General features: G+C 40.2%; 1 pseudogene; it reads right to left on the bottom strand.

Annotated features, from left to right (window-relative positions):
- Window positions 1–725: 725 nt before the first annotated feature.
- Window positions 726–1,551, bottom strand: LOC100684031 (annotated as a pseudogene).
- Between the last annotated feature and the right edge of the window lie 4,366 nt (window positions 1,552–5,917).

The following is a 5,917-nucleotide window of genomic DNA, read 5'->3' as shown; positions in this document are numbered from 1 at the left end:
AAAAATGTTGGCTGAGGTTGGGACTGACCCTTGGGATTCAGGGCCTGTTGAATCCGGGGCTTGGAACTTCTGGGACATGGACACAGCTCCCTTCCACCCCTTGACCTTTACCTCAGGCGGAGCCCAAATGAACTCGTAGATTGTGAACTCCAACCTGGGCCATTCTCTTTCCTGAACTAGAGACCCGAGGCTGTGTGCAGGCTCTTGGCTGGAATCTGAGGGCATTTGTGGGGGTGGGGGGGAGCGGGCAGCAGGCCTGTGGGTGAATGATACGATTCACTCCGATGTCAGATTCTTTTCAGTATCAGATTTTTTGCTCAGAGTAGCTGTCTCCCTGCTGTCCGTGTGTTTCTTCACTCATTTTTCCCCTCCTTTTTGTTGGTAGCCTGTGCCCTTCTGTGTCAGGCCTTACATCAAAAGCTCCATGGGGCCATAGTGGTAATGGCCACTGTCTTTCTGAAACAAGTGGGGCCTGGGCTGGCAGGAGAGCTGTAGATTTTTCTCCATCTGACATGGGATTTTTGTCCTCCTATTGATGGCTGAATCATCCCTCTTCTTAGGGCCCATGCCTGCTATCTGGGATTTTATTTTTTTCAAGACACTGAATACATTTTTATTGAGCCTTTTAGTTTACAACACCAGGTAAAAGGAAAGTCATTTCACCTTAACTAATATTTTACACAGCTGTAGTAAAACATTTCAAACTTTAGGGAATTATGATGGATTACATATATTAAAAGTTGGGGATTGGGTAAACAATATCTGAGTTCTTGAATTTTCCAGTTGACTCTTCCCTTACAATAGTAACCAGCTCTAGTTACAGAAGTTTCTTCAAGGCCATGTCTTATTGTTGCTGATGTCTTTATATCTGAAGCATTGCTATTTCAATCAATATCCACTAATTCCACTTCAAAAATGAGTTTTGCGTTTGGTGGAATTTTGGCGTCAGGCTGTCCTTTCTTTCCATAAACCCATTCTGGTTCAATCTCTAGTCAAACCTTTTCTCCTTTACTCATAGTTAAGAGTGCTTTACCCATCCTCTCATAACTTTGCCTATTCCAACCTTAAAGGCTTGGCATTTTTCTTCTTCTTTGAACTGGTTTGAATATTAGTATCAAAAACAGCCCCATCCTGTAGTGTTCCTGTATGCCAGCAGTGAACAACATCTCCCTTTTCGGGAAAGTTGGTTTTATCTCCTTTTTTAAGGACAGGTTTTGTATATTTTGGTGGACCCTCATCCGGAGTCTCTTCACACTTGGTTTCTTTGGGTTTATCTTCATTAAGCTTCACATTTTTCACCTGCTCAGACCCTTTACTTAATACTTTCAGTACCTTTGAAACGCTTACTTTCAAAAAGATGGTTGTGGGCTATAACCAAATGGTCCTTGTTAGCTGTCTTGGCCACATTTTTAATGTTTCCTAATAACTTATGTTCTGTAAGAAATGAATCTGGACCGTGGTCCTGTAGAACCCTGATAATGTCCTTCTTGGGTAGTTGCTCGCTGCGCAGCTGCTCCACATCCAGGCCCACTGTGGATCGGCCACCGCCATCTTCCCCTGCTGCCTCTGCTTTCCTCCTATCTGGGATTTTAATCTTCTGTCTCTTCTCTTTTACTTTTCAATCTTTCTGCGTCCACTGGCTTCTTCCTTTAGACCTACAAATGTGTTTAGATTTCCCTTATAACCAAGCCATGTTTATTTCTGTGTAATCTATGTATTTATCTCTTTCTTATCATCATTTTCTCAACCTGATCCTCCAATGAACTATGGCCAAAATTCTTGAGTCAAGCTGTGTTCATTGTCTTCATGTCTCATCACCCATGTATTCCCTGGCCCTTTGCCATATGTCTTCTCCCCACAGCATTTATCTGAAGTGGCTTCCTTCAAGGTCACTAGTGACATTTTTAATTTGAAATTTTTATCATGGAAAATACATGCCATGGAAAATGCCAAATATATTTAATAAGTAGACATTGGATTATTCTCATTGAATCCCTGGTGATTTCTTTCTTACACTTCGTTTTATAATCATCACTCTCATTCCCATTTTGTGGGCCAGTTGTGTAAGTCATGGTAACTTTGCAAATTGAACTCTAAATCTCTAACAGAAAGACATTAAAAAAGTATAGCCCACGGGGCGCCTGGGTGGCTCTGTTGGTTAAGCATCTGCCTTCAGCTCAGGTCCTGATTCCAGAGTCCTGGGATTGAGCCCCACGTCGGGCTCTCTCTCTGCCTGCACTCACCCTGCTTGTGTACTATCTCTCTCTCTCTCTCTCTCTCTCTCAAATAAATAAATAAAATATCTCTCTCTCTCTTTTTTTTTTAAAGTATAATCACCATATCACTTCTAACACAATGAACAACACTTTGGTATTGTGTAATTCCCACATACTCGAGTATGTGCATACTCGAGTTTTTCTGAAACTGGTTATCTTTTAATTGTCAAAACCAGTGACCTTTTGTCTTTACTCTTTTGATATATCAGTTACTGCACACCATTTATTGTTTTCCTTTTTAAGGATTTATTCATTTATGAGAGAGAGAGTGAGAACATGTGCGCTGAGGGGGTGGTGCAGAGGGAGAGAATCTCTAGCAGACTCCTTGCTGAGCGCAGAGCCTGATAGGAGGCTCGATCCCATGACTCATGAGATCAGATGCTCAACTGACTGAACCACATGGGGGCCTCACTGTAGACCATTTTAGTACGTAATATTAAGGTCTGAGAGAGTCACATCCTTACCTCAACTTCAGTATCATCATTTTTTACAGGTGAGAGTTGAGGGCACAGCATGAACATAGACTCCTTTCCAATTCAACCGTACATCTCAGAGTATGTAATACTTCCCCAGGGAAACTTTCCCCAGCTGCCTTCACCGGGCCGGGCCCAATCCAGGTTCTCCTATTCTGTTCCCACAGCATCACATGTATACATAAACCTCCATCATTTCCACAGGTTCTTGAATTTAATTGTCTGTTTCTTCTGGACACTGATTCATATTCATTCTTCTATGTCTAACGCCTAGTTACATATTCAACTATCTAATTAATCCTTAATATTAACACTACTATTATTGATGTGTAATAGTTATCAAGTATTTACAATGTGTTAGGTTGTATATATGTGCTTTACATACTTTATTTAATCCTGACAACTCTTGTAATAAAGCCCCATCATCATCATTATTACTTTAAGGATGACGATGCTGAGGCTTTGTGAGGTTGTTACCTGACCCAGGTGAGAGGAATGATTGGCATGGAGAGGTTGTATGGCAATACAGCCTCCTGAGGTTTGAGTCTCAGGTCCAACTGTTCCTTGGCTGTGAGATTATGGACACATTTGTTAAGCTATGTAAGTCTCTGCTTGTCCGTTTGTAATATGAGGATTGTGAACATCTTTGCCTCACAGAATGGTGAGGATTAAATGGAAAAATGCATTTGAAATCATTTGAAAACTGTTGGGTTTTTGAGAAAATCACACATGATCTTTCAACCATAATTTACTGGTCTCATTTGGGTATAACTGCCTTCCATTCTTTCCCCCGGTCATAAAATGCACATAGTTGTAATCATAGCATGCATTCAATTTTATGGCCTACTTTTCCAGTTATGAACATTATTATGTTGCTATGTGTTTTCTTATTGTGAAGTGTATCACACACATACAAGAGTGTCTAAGATGCATATGTGTATTTTAAAGAAAAATTATGAAATGAAGAGTTATAAATACACTAACTAGATCAAAACATTGCGAACACTTTAGAAACAACTCTAGGTTCCTCCTTTTCACCCTTCTAGAGGAACTGTTATGTTCATTTTATACTCATATGGTGTTTCTCTTTACAGCTTTATCGCCCATGCATGTATCCTTCAACAATACATGCTTTCGTTTTGAAAAATCTCACTAGTAAGCACAAACCTAAGGAAAAGGCAATATGGCCGCTCTTAGATGAAACAGAACACATGTCTTGCAGGGCCCCTGGGTTGTAGCTTGGCCTCAGCTTTCCCAAGTTTTTAGAAGCCCCTCTTGGGGAAGTCAGGATGCATCGTTAGGAGGTAAGTCCTTGGGAAGCAGGACTTACCACAGTTGCATCCTGGTGGGAGTATAGGCGGGCCTGATAATGGACATCTGGTCCTAGGAGTGGGATGAAAGGAAGGGACTGCACTCTATTTTCCATTTTAAGCTTACCATGGTCTACCTCATACTTTCAGGACTAGATCAAAGCAAAACATTTCTCTAGAAAGAAATGAATATTCTCACCTGATTCAAGAGTCCAGGAGTGGAGTGGAGAAGAGAAGCATTAGCACATGGTTCTTATAAGCCGAGTGCATATGAGAAACCGGGCCAGGCTTTGTTTGGGCGTTCAGTCCTCAGATTGTAAGGATGGAAAAAGGCAAGAGGATCTTGCTAGTGGTCGTAGTCTTCAGTGTGTCAGTCTTTGGAGTAACACTGTTCTGATTGCTCTAAATACTTGTTCTATAACTGCGATCTTGGGCTCTTCCTTCATGTTTCCCCTGGAGATTCCATTTGATTCCCTTTTGTCTTGTACCTCCTGCTTTCCTAAATCCAGTATTTTTCTCTTTCTTGGCTTACTTCCTCATTTAGATGGAACACATTAATCAGTTTTACTTACTAATGGCTTAGGGGAGATTGATTTTTTTTTTTTTTGAGATCTTGAATGTCTGAAAATGCCCATATTCACTTTCACGCTTGTTTGATAGCTTGATTGAGTTACTGAACTCTAGGTTGGTTATCATTTGAAGTCATTTCTCCATTGTCTTCTAGCCTTTCGGGTAGCTCCTGAGATGTCCAGAATTATATGGACTTCTTCCTCTCTTCCTCCTCTTCTTCCTCTCCTCCTCTGCCTCCACCTTCCCTCCCTCTCAAAACTTACAGAATCTTTTCTTTGGTCCAGTGTTTTGAAATTTCACAATAATCATCTAGATGTATGTTCATCCACCGTTCTGAGCACTCAGTGGATCCTTTCAATCCAGCATGTCAGTTTGGGGGAATGTCCCTCAATTATTTTGTTGATAATTTCATCCTCTTTGTTTCTCTGTTTCTGGAGCTTTTACTGCTCAGGCACTGGGTTTCCTGGGTTGCATTTCATAATTTTTAAAATCCCTTTTCTCTTACGTCCCAGATATTTGTCTTTTTTTATGTGTAAGTGTGCCACATATGGGAAATTTCCTCCACTCCTCTACATTTTTGTTAACTTTTGTGATCACATCTTCAATTTATGCGAGTATTTTTTTGTTGTTCTCTGAAAATCTCATTTAAAAATTAGCAACCTGTTTTTGTTTCATGAATGCATTATATTCTCTGATTAATATCATATTGTTTAATGTTTTCTCTTTTTGCATGATCTCCATTTTTACTAAATTGTTTTTCACAAATTTTGTGCTTTGGATTTCTATGTTCTATCCAGGATTAAGCATATTTTCATATGTTTAAAGGCATCTGTGTTTCCTATGCTGATTACCATCTATATCCAGTGTTTTAAGATCGGCAATATTGGTATTGGCATCAGTGTAGGAAAATAGGCAGTCTCCAGAACTCTTGATAGAATATAAATTTTTAACATCTTGTTTGAGAGTGCAAGTAGTATGGCTCATAATTTTAAAATATACATGTCCTTTGATCAAAAACTTAGCATCAGAGAAATGTAAATTAAGGTTACATTGAGAGGTTTCTGTACCAGAAAGAATGAAGGGACAAGACTTACCTTCTCACTTTAACTAAAAAATCTGGACAAGAGAACATGAAATAGCAGTTTTCAGACATTGGATAAGAAGCAGCAAGAGATACATTCCCGGGAGAAGGCAAACAAACAAGGTGGGCTCTACGACTGCACCAGCTCACAGCCTGGAGCCAATTTCCAGGCCACAGCCCAAGGAGGGGGAACCCAAACAGAACCAG

Source organism: Canis lupus, chromosome 15 (genome assembly GCF_011100685.1).
Source record: "Canis lupus familiaris isolate Mischka breed German Shepherd chromosome 15, alternate assembly UU_Cfam_GSD_1.0, whole genome shotgun sequence".
Taxonomy (NCBI): domain Eukaryota; kingdom Metazoa; phylum Chordata; class Mammalia; order Carnivora; family Canidae; genus Canis; species Canis lupus.
Note: the sequence above shows the minus strand (reverse complement) of the source record. Positions and strands in the feature narration are given on the sequence as shown.